This window comes from Rattus norvegicus, chromosome 5 (genome assembly GCF_036323735.1).
Source record: "Rattus norvegicus strain BN/NHsdMcwi chromosome 5, GRCr8, whole genome shotgun sequence".
NCBI classification, from domain to species: domain Eukaryota; kingdom Metazoa; phylum Chordata; class Mammalia; order Rodentia; family Muridae; genus Rattus; species Rattus norvegicus.
The window spans coordinates 88,473,411-88,500,175 of NC_086023.1; positions in this window are offsets into that span (position 1 = coordinate 88,473,411).

Below are 26,765 nucleotides of genomic sequence, written 5' to 3' on the forward strand. Positions count from 1 at the left end.
TCTCCTACTATTATTGTGTGAGGTGTAATGTGTGTTTTGAGCTTTAGTAAGGTTTCTTTTACATATGTAGGTGCCCTTGTATTTGGGGCATAGATATTTAGGATTGGGAGTTCATCTTGGTGGATTTTTCCTTTGATGAATATGAAGTGTCCTTCGTTATCTTTTTTGATGACTTTTAGTTGAAAATTGATTTTATTTGATATTAGAATGGCTACTCCAGCTTGCTTCTTCTGACCATTTGCTTGGAAAGTTGTTTTCCAGCCTTTCACTCTGAGGTAGTGTCTGTCTTTGTCTCTGAGGTGTGTTTCCTGTAGGCAGCAGAATGCAGGGTCCTCGTTGCGTATCCAGTTTGTTAATCTATGTCTTTTTATTGGGGAGTTGAGGCCATTGATATTGAGAGATATTAAGGAATAGTGATTATTGCTTCCCTTTATATTCATATTTGGATGTGAGGTTATGTTTGTGTGCTTTCATTCTCTTTGTTGTGTTGCCAAGACGATTAGTTTCTTGCTTCTTCTAGGGTATAGCTTGCCTCCTTATGTTGGGCTTTACCATTTATTATCCTTTGTAGTGCTGGATTTGTAGAAAGATATTGTGTAAATTTGGTTTTGTCATGGAATATCGTGGTTTCTCCATCTATGTTAATTGGGAGTTTTGCAGGATACAGTAACCTGGGCTGGCATTTGTGTTCTCTTAGGGTCTGTATGATATCTGTCCAGGATTTTCTGGCTTTCATATTCTCTGGCGAAAAGTTTGGTGAGATTCTGATAGGTCTGCCTTTATATGTTACTTGTCCTTTTTTCCTTACTGCTTGTAATATTCTTTCTTTATTTTCTGCATTTGATGTTTTGACTATTATGTGTCGGGAGGTGTTTCTTTTCTGGTCCAATCTATTTGGAGTTCTGTAGGCTTCTTGTATGCCTATGGGTGTCTCGTTTTTTAGGTTAGGGAAGTTTTCTTCTATGATTTTGTTGAAGATATTTACTGGTCCTTTGAGCTGGGAGTCTTCACTCTCTTCTATACCTATTATCCTTAGATTTGATCTTCTAACTGAGTCCTGGATTTCCTGTATGTTTTGGACCAGAAGGTTTTTCGGCTTTACATTATCTTTGACTGTTGAGTCGATGATTTCTGTGGAATCTTCTGCTCCTGAGATTCTCTCTTCTATCTCTTGTATTCTGTTGGTGATTCTTGTATCTATGGCTCCTTGTCTCTTCCTTTGGTTTTCTATATCCAGGGTTGTTTCCATGTGATCTTTCTTGGTTGCTTCTATTTCCATTTTTTATTCCTTCAATTGTTTGATTGTGTTTTCCTGGAATTCTTTCAGGGATTTTTGTGATTCCTCTCTATAGGCTTCTACTTGTTTATTTATGATTTCCTGGAATTCTTTCAGGGATTTTTGTGATTCCTCTCTGTAGGCTTCTACTTGTTCTCTAAGGGAGTTCCTCATGTCTTTCTTGAAGTCCTCCAGCATCATGACCAAATATGATTTTGAAACTAGATCTTGCTTTTCTGGTGTGTTTCCATATTCTGTTTTGCTTTGGTGGGACAATTGGGCTCTGATGATGCCATGTAGTCTTGGTTTCTGTTGCTTGGGTACCTTCGCTTGCCTCTTGCCATCAGATTATTTTTAGTGTTACTTTTTTCTGCTAATTCTGACAGTGGTTAGACTGTCCTATAAGCCTGTGTGTCAGGAGTTCTGTGACCTGTTTTCCTGTTTTCTTTCAGCCAGTTATGGGGACAGACTGTTCTGCTTTCGGGCGTGTAGTTTTTCCTCTCTACAGGTCTTCAGCTGTTCCTGTGGGCCTGTGTCTTGAGTTCACAGTCAGGTTTCTTGCAGCAGAAAAGTTGGTCTTACCTGCGGTCCCGAGGCTCAAGTTTGCTCGTGGTGTGTTTCTTATGATTTCTCCGCAGTGGCAGCAACCAGGTCACCTGAATTTTTGATCTTAGCCATTCTCACTGGTGTGACGTGAAATCTCAGGGTTGTTTTGATTTGCATTTCCCTTATGACTAAAGATGTGGACATTTCTTTAGGTGTTTCTCAGCAATTTGACATTCCTCAGCTGTGAATTCTTTGTTTAGCTCTGAACTCCATTTTTTAATAGGGTTATTTGTCTCCCTGCGGTCTAACTTCTTGAGTCCTTTGTATATTTTGGATATAAGCCCTCTATCTGTTGGAAGATTGGTAAAGATCTTTTCCCAATCTGTTGGTTGCCATTTTCTCCTAACCACAGTGTCCTTTGCTTTAAAGAAGCTTTGCAGTTTTATGAGATCCCATTTGTCGATTCTTGATCTTAGAGCATAAGCCATTGGAGTTTTGTTCAGGAAATTTTCTCCAGTGCCCATGTGTTCGAGTTCCTTCCCCACTTTTTCTTCTATTAGTTTGAGTGTATGTGGTTTGATGTGGAGGTCCTTGATCCACTTGGACTTAAGCTTTGTACAGGGTGATAAGCATGGTTGGATCTGCATTCTTCTACATGTTGATCCAGTTGAACCAGCACCATTTGCTGAAAATGCTATCTTTTTTCCATTGGATGGTTTTGACTCCTCTGTTAAAAATCAAGTGCCCATAGATGTGTGGGTTTATTTCTGGGTCTTCAATTCTGTTCCATTGGTCTATCTGTCTGTCTCTGTAGCAATATCATGCAGTTTTTATCACTATTGCTCTGTAATACTGCTTGAGTTCAGTGATAGTGATTCCCCCTGAAGTCCTTTTATTGTTGAGGATAGTTTTAGCTATCCTGTATTTTATGTTATTACAGATGAATTTGTAAATTGATCTGTCTAACTTTTTGAAGAATTGGATTGGCATTTTAATGGGGATTGCATTGAATCTGTAGATCGTTTTTGGTAAAAAGGCCATTTTTACTATATTAATCCTGCCAATCCATGAGCATGGGAGATCTTTCCATCTTCTGAGGTCTTCTTCAATTTCTTTCTTCAGAGGCTTGAAGTTCTTATTGTAGAGATCTTTTACTTGCTTGGTAAAGTCATTCTGAGGTACTTTATATTATTTGGGTCTATTATGAAGGGTGTCGTTTCCCTAATTTCTTTCTCGGCTTGTTTCTCTTTTGTGTAGAGGAAGGCTACTGATTTATTTGAATTAATATTATACCCAGCCATTTTGCTGAAGTTGTTTATCAGTTTTAGTAGTTCTCTGGTAGAACTTTTCGGTCACTTAAATATACTATCATATCATCTGCAAATGGTGATATTTTGACTTCTTCTTTCCCGATCTGTATCCCCTTGACCTCCTTTTGTTGTCTGATTGCTCTGGCTAGAACTTCAAGAACTATATTGAATAAGTAGGGAGAAGGTGGGCAGCCTTGTCTAGTCCCTGATTTTAGTGGGATTGCTTCAAGTTTCTCTCCATTTAGTTTAATGTTAGCAACTGGTTTGCTGTATATGGCTTTTACTATGTTTAGGTATGGGCCTTGAATTCCTATTCTTTCCAGGACTTTTATCGTGAAGTGGTGTTGAATTTTGTCAAATGATTTCTCAGCATCTAATGAAATGATCATGTGGTTTTGTTCTTTTAGTTTGTTTATATAATGGATCACAATGATGGTTTTCTGTATATTAAACCATCCCTGCGTGCCTGGTATGAGGCCTACTTGATCATGGTGGATGATTGTTTTGATGTGTTCTTGGATTCGGTTTGCCAGAATTTTATTGAGTATTTTTGCGTCGATATTCATAAGGGAAATTGGTCTGAAGTTCTCTTTCTTTGTTGGGTCTTTGTGTGGTTTAGGTATAAGAGTAATTGTGGCTTCGTAGAAGGAATTCGGTAGTGCTCTATCTGTTTCAATTTTGTGGAATAGTTTGGATAGTATTGGTATGAGGTCTTCTATGAAGGTCTGATAGAATTCTGCACTAAACCCATCTGGACCTGGGCTCTTTTTGGTTGGGAGACCTTTAATGACTGCTTCTATTTCCTTAAGAGTTACAGGGTTGTTTAAATGATTTATCTGTTCCTGATTTAGCTCCAGTACTTGGTATCTCTCTAGGAAATTGTCCATTTCCTGCAGATTTTCAAGTGTTGTTGAATATAGTTTTTTGTAGTAGGATCTGATGATTTTTTGAATTTCCTGTTTCTGTAGTTATGTCTCCCTTTTCATTTCTGATTTTGTTAACTTGGACACACTCTCTGTGTCTTCTCGTTAGTCTGGCTAAGGGTTTATCTATCTTGTTGATTTTCTCAAAGAACCAACTTTTGGTTCTGTTGATTCTTTCTATGGTCCTTTTTGTTTCTACTTGGTTGATTTCAGCTCCGAGTTTGATTATTTCCTGCCTTCTACTCCTCCTGGGTGTATTTGCTTCTTTTTGTTCTAGAGCTTTTAGGTGTGCTGTCAAGCTGCTGACATATGCTCTTTCCTGTTTCTTTCCGCAGGCACTCAGAGCTATGAGTTTTCCTCTTAGCACAGCTTTCATTGTGTCCCATAAGTTTGGGTATGTTGTACCTTCATTTTCATTAAATTCTAATAAGTCTTCAATTTCTTTCTTTATTTCTTCCTTGTCCAGGTTATTGTCGAGTAGAGCATTGTTCAACTTCCCTGTATATGTGGGCGTTCTTCTCTTATTGTTATTGAAGTCCACCATTAGGCCATGGTGGTCTGATAGCACGCATGAGATTATTTCTATCTTTCTGTACCTGTTGAGGCCCGTTTTTTGACCAATTATATGGTCAATTTTGGAGAAAGTACCATGAGGAGCTGAGAAGAATGTATATCCTTTTGCTTTAGGATAGAATGTTCTATAAATATCTGTTAAGTCCATTTGGTTCATGACTTATCTTACTCTGTCTATGTCTCTGTTTAATTTCTGTTTCCATGACCTGTCCATTGATGAGAGTGGGGTGTTGAAATCTCCTACTGTTATTGTGTGAGGAGCAATATGTGCATTGAGCTTTAGTAAGGTTTCTTTTACGTATGTAGGTGCCCTTCTATTTGGAGCATAGATATTTAGGATTGGGAGTTCATCTTGGTGGATTTTTCCTTTGATGAATATGAAGTGCCCTTCGTTATCTTTTTTGATGCCTTTTAGTTGTATATTGATTTTATTGGATATTAGAATGGCTACTCCAGCTTGCTTCTTCCATCCATTTGCTTGGAAATTTGTTTTTCACCCTTTTACTCTGAGGTAGTGCCTGTCTTTGTCTCTGATGTGTGTTTCCTGTAGGCAGCAGAATGCAGGGTCCTCATTGCATATCCAGCTTGTTAATCTATGTCTTTTTATTGGGGAGTTGAGACCATTGATGTTGAGAGATATTAAGTAATACTGTATATTGCTTCCTGTTACATTCATATTTGGATGTGAGGCTATGATTTTGTGCTTTTCTTCTTCTTTTGTTGCCAAGACGTTTAGTTTCTTACTTTTTCTAGGGTATAGCTTGCCTCCTTATGTTGGGCTTTACCATGTATTATCTTTTGTAGTGCTACTTAACCAGTTTCTTAATCTGTGTCTTTTTATTGCGCAATTGAGTCCATTGATGTCGAGAGATATTAAGGAATAGTGATTGTTGTTTCCTGTTATCTTCGTATTTGGATGTGAGATTAAGATTTTGTGCTTGTCTTCTCTTTGTTTTGTTGCAAAATGATTAGGTTTTTGCTTTTTCTAGGGTGTAGCTTGCCTCCTTGTGTTGGACTTTTCCATTTACTATCCTTTGTAGGGCTGGATTTGCAAAAAGACATTGTGTAAATTTGATTTTCTCATGGAGTATCTTGGTTTCTCCATCTATGTTAATTGGGAGTTTTGCTGGATACAGTAACCTAGGCTGGCATTTGTGTTCTCTTAGCGTCTGTATGACATCTGTCCAGGATCTTCTGGCGTTCATATTCTCTGGTGAGAAGTCGGGTGCAATTCTGATAGGTCTGCCTTTTTATGTTACTTGATTTTTTTTCCCTTACTGCTTGTAATAGTCTTCCTTTGTTTTGTGCATTTGGTGTTTTGATTATTATGTGATCGGAGGAATTTCTTTTCTGGTCCAATCTATTTGGAGTTCTTAGGCTTCTTTTATATTTATGGGCATCTCTTTCTTTAGGTTAAGGAAGTTTTCTTCTATGATTTTGTTGAAGATATTTACTAGTCCTTTGAGTTGGGAGTCTTCACTCTCTTCTATAACTATTATTCTTAGGTTTGATCTTATTGAGTCTTGGATTTCCTGTATGTTTTGGGCCAGTAGTTTTTTCTGTTTAACATTATCTTTGATAGTTGTGTCGATGATTTTATGGAATCTTCTGCTCCTTTGATTCTCTCTTCTATCTCTTGTATTCTGTTGGTGATGCTTGTATCTATGGCTCCTCGTCCCTTCCTTTGATTTTCTATATCCAGGGTTGTCTCCCTTTGTGCTTTCTTTATTGTTTCTATTTCCATGTTCAATTCTTTCACCTCTTTGATTGTGTTTTCCTGTAATTCTTTCAGGGATTTTTGTGTTTCTTCTCCAAGGGCTTCTACTTGTTTACTTGTGTTTTCCTGCATTTCTGTAAGGGGGTTCTTTTTGTGTTTCTTGAAGTCCTCCATCATCATGATCAAATGTGATTTTAAATCTAGATTTTGCTTTTCTGCTGTGTTTGGACATTCAGTGTTTGCTTTGGTGGGAGAATTGGCCTCCGATAATACCATGTAGTCTTGGTTTCTGTTGCTTGGGTTCCTGCACTTGCCTCTCGCCATCAGGTTTTGTCTGCTGTTACCTTGTTTTGCTATTTCTGACAGTGGTTTGACTGTCCTATAGGCCTGGGTGTTAGGAGTGCTGTAAACCTGTTTTCCTGGTTTCTTTCAGCCAGTTATGAGAACAGAGCGTTCTGCTTTCAGGAGTGTAGTCGTTCCTGTCTACTGGTCTTCAGCTGTTCCTGTGGGCAAGTTGGTCTTACCTCTGGTCTCGGGCCTGAAGTCGTTCCTCAGGGCTAGGTTTCAGCTCTCTGTGAGGGCAGCAACCAGAAGGGCCTGCCCCTACTTCTGGGTCCCTGTGCTCAGTGGACCCTGATGTGCTAGGTGTTTTCCTCTAGAGTCGGAAATGTGTGCAGAGAGTAGTATCCTCTGGTTTCCCAGGCGTGTCTGCCCCTCTGAATGTCTAGCTCTCCCTCCCACGGGATTTGGGTGCAGGGAGCTGTTTGACCGGGTCCCTTCAGATCCAAGCCCAGTCTGGACTGCAGGGCTCCTACAACTTGAGTGCCCCTATCTTCCTTTTCCCAGAGGCCCTGTACATTTTTCTCTTGGGCCAGGGATATTAGCAAAGGTGGGCAATAGTGGCAGTCTCTTCTGCCCTGCAGTCTCAGGAGTGCCCACATGACTGGACATGAGCTCTCTCTGCCACGGGGTTTGCGAGCAGGAAGCTGTGGCTGTGATGATTATTCTTAATTGCCTGATTTATAATTATCTTAGATGGGTCTCTGTGTATGCTTGTAGGAATGATCTTGACTAGATTAGTTGAGATGTCCACTATGGGTGGCATCATTTCCTGGGATAAAGTTTTGTGTTGTATTAAAAGAAGAAAATAAATTAGGCACAAACATTCATCACTCTTCTTGATTCTTGCTACAATGCAACCAGAAAGCTTAAGACTATTCCTGGGGTTTCATTCTTATGTTGAACTGGAAACTTGATCTGTGAGCTAAAATAAACATTCTTCCATAAATTCAGGGGGGGCATGCAGTATTTTATCACATCACCAGAAAAATTAACTAATGCACCTCCCTGTGAACTTAGAGTAGACAATTTTGTGACATATTCTTCTTGGATCCTCAGAGGATGATCACAAAGAGAATGGAGCCCCAGAAGTCATAAGTGCTAAGTTGATGGTATCTATCATGAATAGGTGTTTTTCACCTTTCTTATTTTACTCATCTCTCTGACTGAATTTTTGTATCTCTGTGAATCACTTTGCAAGTAAATCAAACTCTCTGTAAGTCATCTTGGAAAAAGAACCTGATTTTTCTAAAACTGCTTCCTCTTTTGTAAAATAGGAATAATAACTCCCCTTTGGTTTTATTGGAAAGTCTGAAACTGATGAGCCTGATGCCAATACACTCCAAGGCTCCAGATACATATAAAAGCTTTAAGACAAAGAAGAGGACAGAATCTGGCAACTTCCTCAACTAATTATTAAAGTGGTCATTTTCTTTATTCTTTGTTTCTCCTTCCATTCCATGAGATAGCCTTCATGCAAACCTTCATTGATGCCCTGAGATCCTCTGACATCTCTCTGAGGATGAAGTGGGAGAATTGGGGGTTGATTTATTCATCTCTTTTCCAAAGGAAGATTCTGAAAAATTTGTTTGTAGATGCAGTCCAAGAAAATGTTGGAGTAGAGTTCCCCAAAGGCTGGATCCGGCAGTAATCCCTGCTATTAGAATCACCTGGCCAAGCCTCTAAATTATTGGAGAAAAACACTTTGTTCTCCATTGACTGTGGCATCTTTTATACAGAACCTTGGATGACACATTGGCAAGGTCTCATGAATAATGCATCATGACCTAGAAAACTCCAGGTAAATTAAAGATGAGCATGCAAAACCTGGATGCTAGGAGTGAATTCATTTATGACCATAGCAGGCAATTTCATTAAATATTATCCACCTAGTGATTCTCGATGCTCCTTTCAAAGCTATGCCTTAACCTCTAAGTTCTGTGATATAGAGTCCTTCACACTGGCCTGCTACTTCTGCATTGATATGCTTATGACCTAGTTCCTTATCATTCTTCCAAGATGACCTTTCCTCTGTCCCATTTTCTCTATAGATTTGGGGTTTCATTTGTTTGTTTTGTTTGACTTTTTGTTTTATTGTATATGAATGGATATTTTCTCTGCTCACCATGTGTATGCTGTGTCCCTGAAGGCCAGAAGAATTCATTGTACATCCTGAGACTGAAGTTAGATAGTAAATATGAGCCACCATGTTGATTTTGGAGGTTGAATCCCATTCCTCTGGAAGAAGAGCCAGTTTTCTTAACTATTGAAATGTCATTCCATCCCTTCCAAAGCTTTTTTAAAAATGTTTATTTATTATACATGAGTAAACTGTAGTTGTCTTCAGACACACCAGAAGAGGGCATCAGATCTCATTTACAGTGGTTGCTGGGATTTGAACTCAGAACCTCTGGAAGAACAGTCAGTGCTCTTAACCACAGAGCCATCTCTCCAGCCTGCTTCCAAAGCTTTTTATGAATTAATGTTAAGCCAACTACTCCAGGCAATGAGCACAATATAATATACTGATGAGTGGCATGATACCACCTTTCCAAAAGCTAGTCTTGTGTTTTGTTTTCCCCCAAAATTAGCATAAAGCCGTCAACAAACACCGCTGAGTTTAAAAGAAAGCAGAAAAGTGACTAACACTCTCAGTCAACAAGAGCCGTGGTCACAGGAGCCCATATAAGATACAGATAAAAGAGAGATTAGGTTCCTCCCTGTTTTTGCTGCCTGATTGCCTTCCTGGATAATGCTGAGGTTAAAGGATTCCCCAGTCTTACATGAGTTTCCTACTCAAAGGATCAGGGAATTGAGGACTAGAGTATGGAAGGAAGCAACTCTGCCAGGATCTACAGGCAGCCAATGATGAGTCAGGAAGAAAACCAGAACCCATGCCCCTCCCCCAACTCTGTAACCCCCACCCTTCATTTCCCCATCTAAAATATTCACCACCCCATTCCCAGGTGAGCCACCTAGGGAAGAGGAGGCGGAGATAGATTTGCAGGTGATTTACAGCTGAAATGCTTCCAGGATGCCTGTTCCATCTGGGTAATTTATGGATGTGTGAAGGACATGATGGGCTCATTGCTTACACCATGTAATTCAAAAACTGCGGCTGCCCCAGAAAGATGGGTGAGAGGTATAAAAATATGTACATTTGATGGAGCATATATATGTGTTTGTAAATACAGTCTGTTATTGCTCAGTGTTATTATATATCTATCATCTTTCTTTGGGTTATTGGAAACATAAAAATCTTACTAAGAACACAAAGAACGATAAGTCACCCGGGAAAGTATATCTTCCCATGGATGATTTTATGTCATAAACAGTTTCTGCCTTCAAAAAATAAAGTCTTTGCACTGCCAGGGAGGGAAGGGAAAACAAGGTGGGGCTGAGATGACAAGCCTCTATGCAGATACAGTTCCTGGAAATGAGGAAATAACTTGTAGAACAAGGCAGAAAATCAGGGAAAAGAACCAGCCCCACATTCAAAAGTCTCTGACCTTGGTCAATTATGACCTAAAAACCCACCTGTTTTCTTACCTGTAATATATGAATTCTATTTTCTAGTGGAACTAAGTAGAGCTATACATACAAATATTGTTTTCTCCCTCCAAATTACCCCATCCTATGTAAGCTTCCAATCTGGGTGCATGCAGAAGACAATGATGGATCAGATCTCCCCTCCTACACTCCCTCCTCATAACCCCCAAATCCAAACCACAAAGTGGAACCGTAAACCAAAGTCCAGGCAGCAGACATAGTCAATAGCTTGGACGTGATTTTTAAGTGAAATTAACGATTTTTCAAATATAGATTTCCTCTCCAGGCTTTTCCTCCCCGACTTCAGAGATTCATGATTCTACATGCATATTGTAATGTAGCTGAAGTCCAGGCTTCTGTTATAAGTCAAGTGTTAAGGAGGCCTCTGGGCAGGGGGAGGGGATGAAAGGGTGCATGGAGGGCAGAGATTAGTTGCATGCGATCATAGTGGAAAGGGTCCACTATAGCTACAATGGAAAACAGTGGACTATAAGAACTTAATGGTTTTAGGAGTCATCTAGTTTGCTCCCTGCCCTATACCCTAACTCAGTCTGTGCTTCTCACGTATCCACAGTCTGGGTACCAGTTGGTACAGCTGAGAATAAAGAGATGAGAACAGAGCCTCTCAAATGACTTCCTTCAGACTTCAGCTGGAATTGTGCACATATTAAATCTATAGTGTACTAATAGTGGGAAAGGGTAGGATTTAAAAATGTTCATTTCATTAAGGTTGTTCTATTGTTCAGAAATCCACTTGGATGTTTCCAGGCATTCTAATCAATTGCATGAATGATCTTAAATACTACCTTCTCTGTGTCCACCACAGTCTTTACAGTTTGCTTCCCTTGGTTTTGGACTCAGCATTCTGGCTTTTCCCATCAATGTGAGAATAGCAATAAAAATGGAAACTGAAGTTTCTGAAGTTACTTGTGTTTGAATCCCCAGCTTTTCCTTTGACAGTCACTAACATAACCTAACTTCTGGATGAAGAAGAGCATATATGGAAAGATGAAGATTCTAGCTACTATCTTGCTAGATCATTCAGCCATAGACCAACTCACCAGCTACTCATTGACATGAGCTTTAGGTCATCATCAAGCGTGACCTAAAGCAACAGACCTCCCAGAGATGCAAGAGTAATTTCACATGGGAATTTGTTACACAGAAGATACTGACTGTTACACAAGATAGTAGGAGATTCTGCCCACAGAAGTTCCAGAAAGAAGCAAAAAGAGTTTGTACTGGATCCCAGAGACATCTTGTCTAGAAGCCGTAGAATCTTGAGGACTTTGTTATATACTCTGAGGTTACAGTGAGTTAGCTGTTGTTCTGAAGTATTTTCTTGTTCTTTACTTTCCAAGTCATTTGTCAATTTGTACACTCCCTACCTACACATAGATTCCTTAATCACACAATGGTCAAAGAACTCATCACTACCTTCCCTGTCTTGCTTTCCACAGGAAGGTTTTCAGTCCATCACCTACTCTAAGCTTCTTGAGGCAGAGACAGTTCCACTACTCTGACACTTACAAATCAACAAGACTTAAAGGAAGAAAACCTAGGGCTGCCACAATATATTCATGTGAGCTAGCCTAGGTAGCTCAGTCAGAAGAGCATGAGAATCTTAATCTCAGAGTTGTGGGTTCGAGCCTCACATTGGGTACCACCTGTTGCGGTAAATATATATATATAAAAAATTATCAACCCATAATAGTGCTGGCTCTGGTGAGACACATGGCATCTGTGGAGTATTTCCTTCTCAGTCAGCAAAGCCTCTCACTGCTAAGCTCCCTATTCTACATGGTCCCTATTCTCCACCCTATTCTACATCCAGCTACTCTCTGAGCCCAGCAGCAGCTGCCCTCTTGCAACTCTTTTGCTGTGGACTCTGCTCAAATTCCCAGCCTCTGTGCTCCCTATGGTTATAGTCACAACTCGCAGTAACCCGTGAAAATCAAACTCAATAAGCGCGTAATTTAGCAATCAGATTTATATCTTAAAATTTCAATCCTTAAAATATACACATAATAAACTCACAACCAATTAATAATGATATAAACTACCCACCTCAATAAGACAATTTCCCAATAAAAATCCATCTCTTAAGAAATATTCACAACTACCTGTGGCTATTTAAAACCACACAGATCTAGGTTGTCCTTCTCTGCCTCCATCTTGGTTCTTCTCTCTTTTCTTCTATCCCATCTTACAAAAACTGTCCCTGCCTTACTTTTTGACAGCTCAATCACAGACCTTACCTTATCTTGTGCCAGCCCTGACCTGCATATAGATATCAACTACAGTGTATATACACTATATACACATATGTATATGCATCTACATATTTGTTGGAATTGTGTTACTACGGCAAATTATTTGTGGTTATCAGCTTAGAAAGAGAAAATTAATGGGCTGATAGGTTTGAGGGATTCTGTCCATATTCAGTTAACATTGGTTTTGTTTGTTTGTTTTTGTTTTTGTTTTTTGTAATAGAGTAGGGATACATAGCAATAGTGTATAGTGAAGTACAGTTATACATCTTATTGTCAAAAAAAAAAAAAAAGAAAGAAAGCCAAGGAGAATGGGGTGAGAAGACTGGGATCTCACAATCCTCTTCAAAGACACATAATAATCTGAAGACCTACTAAAACTCATCCTTCAAATTTTTGACCCCAGAGAAACATCACCCTGGAGCTTTGGAGAACACAAACAACATCCAAACTATAGCAACGTATGTAAGCATATGCACATGCTATCTATGTACATATGCATAGTGTGTGTGTGTGTGTGTGTGTGTGTGTGTGTGTGTGTGTTCACAAAGAGAGTTACTTTAGCCTTAGTGATAAGGCTAGAAGCTTGAGTCAGCCTAAGATTTTTTTTTTATTTACTCAGTGCTGCTGGGGATCATAAACTGGGGCTTTGACTGTGTTAGGCAAGTGCTCTACCACTGGGCTGTATCTCAATGTTTAATTATTCTTGCATAGAAGTCCAAAAAGATTAGTGATTTTGACAGTGTCCCAACAGAAGACACCAATTCTGCTTCACTGTCTTGTCAAACTTCTCAGACATTTTATGCATTTTTTTCGGATTGTTTCTCCTTTCCACAGATATGTGGGAATAGCCTCACACACAGCCTAAGCATTTATGCAGGAGAAACACCCATAGCCTCTCCACCCTACTCCACTGCCCCTGATTAACTCTTGGACATTCTGATCTTTCCAAGCTAAAATGACTTCCACCTGCTGTCATGTTATTTCCTAGATTTGCTACACTGCTCCCAACTTAAGGGCAGGTAGTGATAATAAAAACCACTTTGATACTGCAAATCTTAGGTATGTTCTGCTGCAATTGTCAGAACCTAAGTGAGAGATCTCACAGGAGCGGGAGCTCAGAGACTCTTCCAGGGGATATTTTAAAGAATTCATCAACAGAAGATGAAATATGTAAATATCCCCAAGAATTTACATTCTTCAGAAGTTTAGCTAGGCTAAGACAAACCCTATGGGACCAGGAAACAGACATGTAGGATCTAACCTGGGTGCCAGAAGCCAACCTTCATCGGCCCTCCTTGTAATTAAGTCCTACCTGACCTGTGGGTTTTCAGCCCCTGAAGAAGAGACTAACATTGACGGAGCATCTGCCTCGTAACCAAGTAAAAGTCTGTCTTCATTCTTCCCTTCATCTCTCTTTCTTACCCTTTTTCCTTCTCCCTGTCTTTCTTGTCTGTAAACTGAGAATTTAATGAGGATGATTATACTCACTTTTAGAATTGTGAAACCCAAATATTAAAACCCACATGAAATAGCTAGCACAGGGTCTGCCACCTGTAGTAAATGACTGGTAAACACCAACTGTCGTTATGATAGTTTTATGTAACACATGCCCAGGGAAGATGCGGCAAAAGGCCAGAAAGGCACAACATTTTCTTAGAGATGACTCCTTAGGGAAAAGGATTAAAGTCAAATTGGTGGGTGTGAGGGGCAGGCAAGGCAGGCAGATGGCATACAAAAGGTCAAACAGGAATGACAAATTCTCTTGTAGAAAACAGAGATACAAATTGATATGCTGGTGAGCAAAGCCCAAAATTTATGAAACATTACATTTTAGAATCTTAAAACAACTAAGTCAGTAAGGTAAGCATAAGTACTTTAGTTCAGTCTCCAGAAGCCATGTATAAATAAATGAATGAATGAATGAATGAATGAATACATACATACATACATACATACATACATACATAAATAAGAGTGGCACAGTGGCCCGCATTGGAATGTAGCTAAGGGAGATAAAGATGGGAAGATCTATGGTGCTTTGCTAGCTTGCTAGTCTGGACCATTTGAGACTGGAAGGCTTATACAGTTCTAGAAGAGGCACTGTCACAAAAAAATAATGTAAGTAGAATCTGAGAAAGATTGCTGAGACTTTCCTCTGACCTCTACATGCAGGAACACATATGTATATGCACACATAAACACAACTTTTATATCTGAGCTCAGAACTAACATCATTCACAGACATGCTCTGTCTCTCCTCGTAGGCATTAGTTTTCTCTAAAAGTATAGCTAGCCCTTTGTAAACCAACCATATTTCCAATAGAAGGCTTCATACTAAAAAGTATTTGGGCATCACAAATTGAGTATAGATAATAATCTTTACTTATTATAAAATCAGTCAATAAGAACAAGGCTGTTTTGATTAAATAAATTGGATGATATGCTCAAGTTGATACAAAACCAAAAGCATCATCCATAACCCCCTGACTGCACCCTTTTAATGTTTATCAGAGCAAACTCATTGTTTTTATTAGTTCTGGTTGTACATTATGCCGAGAACATGGTTTACATGGATAAATAGCTGCAAATATTAGTGAGTTAAGGAAAAAGAAGAAAGAAGAGGTGATTTGCAACATATGAATATTCTTCAAAATGATTCAGAAATATAAAAGAAACTTAAGGAGACATGAGTTCTACAAAATTACCTCCTTCCAGCTTAGAGCCATGGAAGAATGGCTCATTACTTATGCATTTACCTGTTAGCTGCCTCCTGAGTCTAAGACACCATGCAAATATCCATACTTTGTGACTGCCATTGGAAGCAAAACCAAACTACCTATCTCTTCTTGAAGTTTAAACATTTGGCACAAGGGAAACTTCGCCAACCAATGGGGATGATCTGCAATATGATACTGAGGACAACAATGGATTATTAATAAAGAAAGAAAGGTGAATATGGTACATGAGGAAGACAGTTCAACCACAAGGACACTGAAGTGAATCATGTGGAAGATGCAAGAGATCTGGTTCTTTAGGCTAGCACAGAGACAAGCCAGCTAGTATCACGTCCCTCAGAAGTCCTGGGAAGAAGAAAAAGGGTCATGGATTGATTTGCATTCTTCTAGATGTTGACCTCCAATTGAACCAGAACCATTCTTATAGCCTCATACAAAGCTTAAGTCCAAGTGGATCAAGGACATCCACATAAAACCAGACACTCTGAAACTAATAGAAGAGAAAGTAGGTAAGAGCCTCAAACACATGGGCACAGGGGAAAATTTCTTAACCAGCCCAATGGCTTATGCTTTAAGATCAAGAATCAACAAATGGGACTCATAAAATTGCAAAGCTTCTGTAAGGCAAGGAAAGCTGTCATTAGGACAAAATGGCAACCAACAGATTGGGAAAAGATCTTTACTAATCCTACATCTGATAGAGGGCTAATATCCACCCAATATATACAGAGAACTCAAGAAATCCAGAGAATCAAATAACCCTATTAAAAATGGGATACGGAGCTAAACAAAGAATTCTCAACTGAGGAATATCTAAGGGCTGAGAACTACCTAAAGAAATGTTCCTTAGTTATCAGGGAAATGCAAATCAAAACAACCCTGAGATTTCACCTCACTCCAGTGAGAATGGCTAACTCAGCTAAGAGCAAATGCTGGCTAGGATGTGAAGAAAGAAGAACACTCCTCCATTATTGGTGAGACTGCAAGTTGGTACAACCACTCTGGAAATCAGTCTGGAGGTTCCTCAGAAAATTGGATATAGCACTACCTGAGGACCCAGCTATACCACTCCTGGGCATATACTCAAAAGATGCTCCAACACATAATAAGGACACTTGGTCCTCTATGTTCATAGCAGCCTTATTTATAATAGCCAGAAGCTGGAAAGAACCCAGATGTCCTTCCACAGAGGAACAGATACAAAGAATGTTATGCATTTACACAATGGAAACAATTAAAAGCAATTACCACATGAAAATCTTAGGCAAATGGATGGAACTAGAAGATATCATCCTGAGTGAGGAAACCTAATCACAAAAGAACACACATGGTATGCACTCACTGATAAGAGGATATTAGCCCAAAACCTAAGAATATCCAAGATATAATTCATAAATCACGTGAAGCTCAAGAAGGAAGACCAAAACATGGATGTTTTAGACCTTCTTAGAAAGGGGAATAAAATTACTCACAGGAGGAATTACTGAGGCAAAGTTTGGAGCAGAGAGTGAAGGAAAGGCCATCCATAGACTGCCCTACCTGGGGATCCATCCCACATTCAGACACCAAACCCAGACAATATTGCAGATGCCAAAAAGTGCATGCTGGCAGGAGCCTGATATAGCTGTCTCCTGAGAGGCTCTGCCAGAGCCTGACAAATACAGAGGTGGTTGCTCACAGCCAACCATTGAACTGAGAACGGGGTTCCCAATGGAGGATTTAGAGAAAGGACTGAAGGAGCTGAAGGGGTTTGTAACACCATAAGAACAACAATATCAACCAACCAGATCCCCCAGAGCTATCAGGGACTAAACCGCCATCCCAAGAGTACACAGGGATGGACCTATGGATCCAGTTGCATATGTGGCAGAGAATGGCCTTGCTGAGCACCAATAGGAGGAAAGGCCTTTGGTCCTGTTAAGGCTTGATGCACCAGTGTAGGGGAATGTCATTTCGGGAGGTGGGAGGGAATGGGTGGGTGAGAGAGGGAGAACCCTCATAGAAGCAGGATGAGGGGGGAAGGGTTAGGGAGTTTCTGGAGGGGAAATTGGAAAAGGGCATAACATTTAAAATGTAAATTAAAAATTCAATAATAGAAAAAAAATGTAAAAAACAAAAAGTGTAATGAGATTATCAAAGAAGAGACCTTTAGGAAAGGAGTCAGAAATGAAGAAAAAGAAGAGATGGCCTTGGAAGAAACCCATTGTGCTTTTGACTGAGTAAAATCTGCTGTTTCTAATGGTCACTCAGGATGGCAGACTGAGAGGGTGCAAACAGCAGAAAGACCAGAAGCCATGACAATGGTCCAGGAGCAATGGTTAGTGGCATGCACCCTGTAATAGTAGAAATTAAAATCTCTGGCTGGATTCTGGTAAATTCTGAAAGTAGAAACAGTTGGGAGATTCTGACAAGTTATATGCAGGGCATGAAAGAAAGAGTGGAGCCAAAAATGTCCCTTAAAGTGTTTGATCCAAGGGACAGCCAGGGAGGAACTGCCACTTCAGCCTTGGACTCAACCAGGTGGGTCTTCTCAGCTAGACGCCCTAACAGATATGGCCAGACGTGTGTGTCCTAGCCACCTTTAAATCCAGTCAAGTTGATAATGAAAGCTCAAGCATCATAATGAGAGTTAGCTGAGACCCTTATGGGCGACCATGATAGCATCAGATTTGATGCAGTAATAGGAATAGACCAAATAGAACGGTGCAGTGAGAAAGTGGAAGAAAAGGATAGAGTCAGCAGTAAAAATGAGTCTTCTTAGAATTTTTGCTTTGAGAGCAAAAATTTGGTGGGGGGAACAATCATTAAATGGCATTTGAATGGAAGTGAGATTCTAGTGTTTATTTGGTGTATCTTTTAGTATATTTGAGCATCTGTGTAAAGGGAGGAAGAGAGAGATCACTATGACATCTGTTAGGCAGTAAGGTGTGGGATCCAGTTCAGCCCCACTGCTGGGCCTATGGGAGCCAAATTCAGGGAGTGTTTCCCCAATGCTGCCACTGGCTGTAAGGTGCTGGGCTTCAGGGAAGCACCAAGACACTGCTCTGGGGGTGGAAAAACACAGTCTAAGATGTGGGAAGCCAAAGCTGGTATTCCCTGACTCCCATGCATCTACTCATTGCTAGAAAATTGCACAGAGAAGTCAGGAAAAAATGGTGGGGGTCCTGGGGCCATGATGAGGCCAGGACCTTTCGGGGCCTGCAGGCTGAGGATGTCATTTTGCCTGTGGCCAGGACTAAATGCTGCAGCTTAGCTCATTAGCAAAGGCAGAAGTGTGTGGTGGTGGGGGGTGGTTGTCTGTGAAATGGAGAAGCAGAGAGCCCTTTTATGAGAGACTTTGGCAGCGGCTCTGTAGGTGAAGGCCTTCTCCATGCTCTCCCACAGTGGTTTCAATCAAAAGGCAATCCTCATTTCCAAACTATTTATTAGTTGTTAATCATGGAGAATGGATGTGTAGCAAGTTTTCAGGCTGAACCAGACATTAAATACTTTTTGCAGGAGGGAATGTCTGGGAAGGGAATCTTATTGGTCAAATTCTCAGTAACTCTAGGTACCTCAGTAGGAGAACTTTGTTATGGGCTATGTGACCAACATGGGGAGTGTGGCGCACACATGTTCCAGCCCACGACTCTGGCAGGTAACGGGGATGCACCTACCATCTCAGATGTGTACCTGAGTTTCCAGGGTCTCGGACCTGCTTTACCTTTACCTTTCCTGGCATGTTCCACGATGCCACTGTAAGGGGGCTGGTCCTTGTACGGACAGTAGAGCAGAGGACTGCCTGAAGGATAGTGGCAGTACAGCTATCTTTATGAGCCAAAAACTAAGCCCGATGGTGAGAAGAAAGGAAGGGGAAGAGAGGCTAGGGGTTTAAAGAAGAAGATGATATTTAAAGAAACCTTGATAGAGATGGAGATGGAGAATGAGCCAGAGAAACAAGGCCTGGTTTCTAGAGAGTTCAAAAGCCCAGGAAAGACTGTAACCAGGGTTCAAGAACGCATTAGTCCCTCAGATGCGTACTCAGATTCAGTTGTTTTCTAGGAAGGAAAGGCATGGAGAGTTGGTGGGGCAGAGTTGATTGGGCAGCGTTGGTTGTGATATATCATATGGCTCCAGACCTGTGAGAAGCGCTGAAGTTGAAATGTAAGCTTTGAAGACAGGATTTGTGCCTACAAACCCTTGATGTGCCTCTTATTAGCTGTGCAACATTGGACCAATTACCTAAACTCTCTGTGCTTCAGTTTCTTCACCATATTTATCTTAAAGATAAATATTTGAATAGACACAAATGCTAATTTTCCACATTTGATCATTATATGTTGCATATATGCATATATATACACATATATATTTACCACAATATATTTACATGTATAAACATTGTACCACAGCTAAATTTTTCAATAAGTAGGCAAATGTATATATAATGTTTGGAGCAATGCCTGGGTCAATTACATTTCTCTGTGTTAGTGTTTGAGGGAGCCTATAAAGGTCTCTGTGGATGAGTACAATACTCAATGTTTGGTAGAAGAAGCTGAAGAGAAAGAGAAGGGGGGAGGGAAAGAGGAAGGGTACGAATAGGCAGATTTATCCATAAAGTGTAGCATTTTGGAATAGTAAAAAATTACTAATGATCATTTTTAAAGCATCATCTTATTCATTTTGTCTGGCAGATTTGAATGTCTAGTTTATTTTTAGTTGTTTGTTCATAGAAATTGTATGTTGGAGCCAAATATCATTTCTATATTTTCTATAGACACATTATTTGCTGCCACAGCTAGGACAACTAAACATTGGTGCAAAAGCTCCCCTTGTCCTTGTCCCACTATGTTGTGGTGTCCGACAACAATTCATGAACAACTTCCTGACACACCCAGTGATTGTTTCTCTTCATGCTCAGCTTGACTGGGTGTGGAATCAACTAGAGGTAGGCTATGAGGGGTTTTCTTCCTCTGATTGTTTGACATGTAAAGATGCACTTTCCCACTTTCTGGTGACAGCCCAGAGAAAAAATAAAAGAGGAAAGTTTAAAATTTTGCCAGCTTGCCTTCCCTCTCATTGCATTGTTCATCCATCCTGCTGCTGCTACCGCTGCACTCCTTTGCAGATATTACCACTCAGCTTAGGTCTATTTCTAGCATGGACAGAAGCCTAACGCTCTCCAGAAATCCTCTGAGCCTTCAGTCCTAGACTAGAATGTCTATTCTATATCCAGCCCCATGGAGTGAGCATCTACCAGATTCTCTGCCTTCCTGTTATGAGACTGCCATTGTTGGACTACCCAAACCATGTCACGCAAGCCAGTCTGATAAATCATCTTTTAATAAATATCTATGCTATCAGTTCTGTTTCTCTAGAGAATCCTGGCTAATACAAAACCTGAGCCTCAACCAGAAAGACCAAACCCCGGCCAAGGAGTGCTATGCAGAGCTGAAATATGTAGGTGATTTTTATTGCTACAATTTCACTTTTAAATTAATATTAATTTAAGAGAGCAAAGTATGTGGTTCAGTTGGTTGTGTCATTGGCTAGCATAAATGAGGCCCTGAGTTCAACCAAGCATGACATAAACACGACACAGTAGCATATGCCTTTCTTTAATATCAGCACTTGCAAAATAAAGACCTGATAATTAGAAGTTCTAAGCCACCATTAGTTACATAGTTAAGTCTGAGTGCAGCCTGATCTATATGAGACCCTGTTTAAAAAAAAAAAAAAAGAATGCTGGCAACTATGTCCAGGAATTGTATACTTGTATACAGAGTAGCCAATAGGAGTCCTGCCTTTTCCTTCTGGAACCCTACAGAATACCAATATTAAAGTAGGTACATCCACTTGACTGTATGCTAGGTAGTGAAAATCAGAGTTGGCCCCCAGCAGCTGGATGCCCACAGTGCCAACTCTATGCCAAGATGATGGGTGCATTCTGGGTAGCATCTGAGTCCACAACCCTCATTCAAGTCATATGGCCCTTTAGTTAATGGCATTGGTTGTTCTCACAGATGGGGTTTTACACTAGGTGGTAAAACAGCATTCTCCGATCAGTGACATATGGGGCTTTGTGTGGACTCATCTCCCTGCAGGTCTCAGGGCCGCCTGCCCATTGCCCATCCAGCTTTATATTTCCATACAACAGTTGCATATTCAGAAAGAGCAGATGGAACCTCTCTTGATTGGCTTTGCCTGATCACAACCTATAAAATGGAAAGAGAGACACAGGAATACAGAAGAGACTCAAAGATTTTCAAAGGGACTAGGAGATTGCTTTTTCCACAGCCTACATCTCCCTTTCAGTGCTCTCTGACCTAGCATCAAACTCTTCCCCTCTGAGTCCAAGCCTAGTTTCACAGTCCTCATCAATAGTGCATACCAGCTACATGTGAGTGGTACCAATAAAACACGCTTCAAACAAACCAAAACAAAAAAACGATGGAAGCACCATGGCAGTAGCAATTAGAATGTAAGGTGATAGGACTCCTCTTCAGTGCTTTATCTGCAGACCAGAATCAGTGATCTATAATATCAATGTTAAATGAGGTAAGAGGAAGGTGGTGTGGAATATTCTCCTATGAAAAGAACACTGCTTAGGCAGATGATATCCCGGCATGCAGTACTTAGGTGCACCCTATCCTTGAGCACATGGCTTCACAGTCTCTGGTCCTAACTTTCTCAATCTAAAAGATGTGGACCATGATTTCTTCTTTGTAGAGTCATTGTGCAGTTCAGATGAGATAGTGCATAGCACAGTGTCTTAACTATAAATTAAAATGCCTACCTCTTTGAATAATGGGCTAGTGGGATCTTATGATTTATACCTAGCTTGCTCCTGGGCCAAACCACCTCCTGTTGTCTAGATTGACAAGGATGATAGATGACATTTTGATTTCTATGCTTGGACAGACTTGTTTATTGAACAGATAAATTCCTTTGCCTAGAGATCTCTGTAAGCAGTTGGTGAGGTCTGTGGAAGCCCCATCAGCAGAGAATCTGCATTCCCAAAGCAGGAGAGTACTCAGGTATATGCTCAGAACTTGAAGACACCCTCACTCCGTTTCTGGTAACTGGAGTAAATTTTTCAGAAAACTATACAGATAGCCAATGTCAAGTTCCTAAAGGGAGAAAAATAGTCCTGAGACTCGAGAGGCTATATGGCTCTTCCTCCGGCTCATAAGCCAGGTCTCATCTCTGGGTCCACATGTACTGGCATGTAGTAAGTGCTCTCCAATTTTATCACATCCTTTCCCTTTTAGATGCCCTTTCACACTAAGTCAGGTATAGCGTCCACCCTAGGCCTGGACATTTATGTTAATCAACTGTTCATCACATTTACAAAAGTATGAGGCAAGGAATCTAAAAAAGGAAATGGTTTCTTTTGGCTCCTGGCTTTGCTAGCTCCTGTCCAAGATCACGTCTCTCTTTATTTTAGGGGGAGCATATGGCAGGCATTCTTCTCTTGCCAAAAGACCAGAAGCAATGAGAAGACAGAAAGACAGAGGTCCCACAATTATAGCAAAGCACAGGTACTTGAAACAATATATCCTTATCATTTCAAAAGCTCTGTGAGTCCATGTGAGGAACTTTGAAATACATCATCCCTGTAAGCAAGGTGAGCATACTGATCCACAACAGATAGGCAGGGCCAGCCAAGAGCAACACAACTGCCAAGTGGAACAAATCCAAGCCCAGGTCAGAGAACTAGGCAAAAGTCACTGAAGCTTTGTGGTAGACCAAAGTGCAGCTCACTGACACTAGAAGCACTAAATACTCACTGACTTTGGGGGTGGGGAAATAGCTCTTCAAGACTGATTGCTGTACGAGTGTGGGGACCTGAGTTTACATCCGAACATTCACAAAAGAAAAAAATCTGGACATGATGATGCAGCACCTGTAACCATAGCACTGTAAAGGGTAGACACAGGACAATTGTCTGGCTTGCTGGCTGCTGGTGTAGCTTCAGATTCAGTCAGAGAATCTCTTTCAAATGAAAAATGCAGGCAGACCAAGATATCAGTGACTTCTTCTGACTTCCACATGCACATACCTGTGCATAATACACATACTATGTCCAGATACTATGCGTGTACATATATGTGTATATACCACCCAAAAACAACAACAATAATAATGATAATAGTAACTGACTTCATATCTCTGTTTCCTCACCTATGAAAAGGATATAATAATCTTTGTATCTTCTGGAGTCATGAAAACAAAGGAGTTAGTATTTCCAAAGTGCTTAAGTAGTCCCTAGTGATTAGTAGTCAATTCCTAGTGCTCTTTAAATTAGAATAATCAGTCAATAATAACTAACCAGTGTTTTTCTCCCAAATGCTAAAGGCTCACTCATCTGTCACAACAGTCTTTTCTGATTAGTACATGAACATTTTCATTCTCAAAATGGAGCTTAGTTTAAGAAATGTGCATATTCCTAAGTGAGATAATGCCATTGAACCTCTCCTCTCAGGGCTTAGGGAACTCTGAAGAAGAAAAGGTGAAAAGAACATAAAAGCCAGTGGGAATGGAGAACATCAAGGATACAAGATGTCCTAGACACAACAGGACAATATCTATGTCTTCCAATATAACCTCCCATGCTTCTCTGTCTGGCTGCTCTGATGCTCATTCCTCTAGCCAGGCCACCCTTTCTTCTCTCCAACCTGATCTGGTATCTGTCTTTTTCTTCTTGGTGATCTCCAGTGGCCACTGTCCCTGTTCTCCTCTCACATGATCATGGTACCCAGAACTTTCCCAAAATCTTTATTTCACTCTGCATGTCTCATGAGTGACCACAGAAATCCCTGTGGTATTGGGCCACCCAGATACCACCAGTTCCTCCATCATAGGCCGTAATATGGTTCTCTTCCAGGAACATAAAGCTTTAGGTACACTCCACCTTAAGAAGCCCCTCCGCCCCCAGTTCCCCATCTAAGCTTCTCTGATTTGACTTTTCCCAAACTTACTCTACCTTTTACCAAAATCTGCCATTCTTCATGACTGGCACCAATTTCTGCTACCACATAGGTTTCTTATTAATTTGCACATAGACCTGTAGGAGTGAGTTAATGCCCCAAATATAGTCTAAAGACTTTACACCCAGAGTTGCTTATTCCGTGCAATGCTTAGTTGTAGAGGGCCGCTTTAACATTCGCCACCACAAGATGGCGCTGGCTTCCACTGCGCCCCACATGGAAGGCCAGGATAGCCTCCGCCATTACAAGATGGCGCTGGCCTCCGCCGCACCAGCTGACTTCCTTTCAGGAAGTTAACTGTGTGCGCATGTGCAAGAGTGCCTTCGTGCCAGGTCTTTGCCCACTCCAGGGCGTGCCTAATGAGATCTTGGGTAAGCGACCAATCAGGTGTGGATGCGCCATGCTAGGGTGTATATAAGCTGCGCCATGCGGGCGCGCGGCGCTCTCCTTAAGATTTAATAAATCCTGGCTGCCACAAGGATTCGTATGTCCCCGTGTGTTTTCTTGCTGGCGAGGTCGCGCGTGGGTCACTTAGTCTTCTTGATCCTTAGGGAAAGACAGCTGATTACCCAGCTTCATCACTGCAGAAAAGGGCTATCCGATATGAATGCAGAGAAAAGATTGAAAAGCCTGAATCAAAGGGAATCAGGACATACGTATTAATTTGTAGAAATCCAGTGTTGAATCAGAGCAAGTCTTCCTGTCTAAAAGTATAAGAAAAAGTTTCTTAGAATACAATGAGCTGGACCTTCCCTGAAAAGAGGCTCCCATCCTCCCCATTTGCCTATGTCTCTTTGTGGTAGAAGGATCAACCCTTCAGTGGTCTTTATTCCCAGGGTGCCTCGGGGAATTCAGAGACACTCTGTGCCAGAGATAAGGATATAACTAAGAACAGCATAGACAGTCTTTCATCAGGAAGTATAGCGCAGGCAATGACCCATGGGGAACTTCAGGAGGAATATAATTTCCCCTGCATTTAGAAGCATTCATAGATGCACCAATCCAAGTGAGGTGCCTACACTTTCACTCACGCTGGGAAGCCTAGAGTTCAGAAACAACCCTACGACATGGTGGGACTCAAATAGACTGAAGATTGCTTTCTGCTACTCAGCAAACTGGGAGTTCAAAGTAAGGAGCTAAAAGTAAAGGAGTTATATTGACACTCCTGTCCACTTGAGTCTGTGGCTTGAAATCAAGACAACTGCATATGTAAAGCAGCCCATCTGACCCTAGAACAAGGTGACTCTGTTGCGTTACTTGTGCTGATATAACCTCCTCTCCAGACCACATGCCCCTTGTCAGTCTTCATGTCTGCTTCATAAAAATATGGGGAGATGAAATACGTTTGGCCTTCACTATGCACCCACAACAATATTCAATCTAGTCCCTAGGGGGAAGATCACTTTCTCCTCCTATCTGTGGATCCTGATTGATACAGATAAAAACAAAATAGCTTACTACAGAAGCCTTTATCCTAGAAATCAAGCTGGAGCACATCTATTTCATTAGTCAATCAGCTTGTTTATTTAGCGACCTTCAGACTCCATGAGAACTAATGGAAAAGAAAACCAACGAGAGTCATGCTTTGCAAACTTTACAGAACCTGCACATCACCTAGGGATCTCGTTAAAATGGAGTCTCTGATTCAAGGTCTGTGAACTGGGCCTGGGTTCTACATTCCTAACAAGCTCCCAGCTGCTAGTAATCCTACTGATGCCTGGACCACACCACGGCTCCAGTCAGACTCACTAGCTTCAAATCTTGACTCTAACTCTTGGTAACCATGTGACCTTGGGTAGGCTAATTAACATCTCTGAGCCTCCCTGACATCATTTGTGAGAGGGAACTGGATATGATATCCTGCTGAAAGTTTATATAGATTATAATTAAAGATAATTCAAAAGAGTCATGGCATATCTTGGGCATTCAGCAAGAAGCAATGTGAGTTACTGGACCAGCATGGCCTCATTCTGATAAATATGGTGGTATATCTTTGTACTAGGCCCCTAGGGTGATAGTCTGTGATGAAAGAATTGCTTTGAATGCAATACCCCTGTGGTGATCATGTGGAGGTAATAGGTTTTTCTTCTACATCATATTTAGGGCATCTTATTCCCAAAATATACTCTGCCCACTATCTGGGATGGTCCCTTTCTCTGCACCCCTCCTCTGTGTCTCTAGTCTAAACTCAAGAACCATCTTCATTCACTGTATATTGCAATTAGAATGTAGAGTAATTCCCAGATCTGGGTGGATCCACCCACCCATACCAGGAACTATGGAAATTATATATCATCTAAAAATGCTGGAAATTAGATTACATTTTATTTTGGGGAGGATAGGGGAAATATGACGACGACAACAACAACAACAACAACAACAAACAAACAAAGCCTTAGTAGAAGAAACCTGAATATTTCAGTCTGAGAATCTGAAATAAAGTAGCCACTCTGAAATCCTGATTCACCAACCTTATGGAGCTGAAGGGGACACTGATCCTCCCCAGTGGTATCCCTGGTGACAGGAAGATAGCTCTCACATTTGAGAGGCAAGGC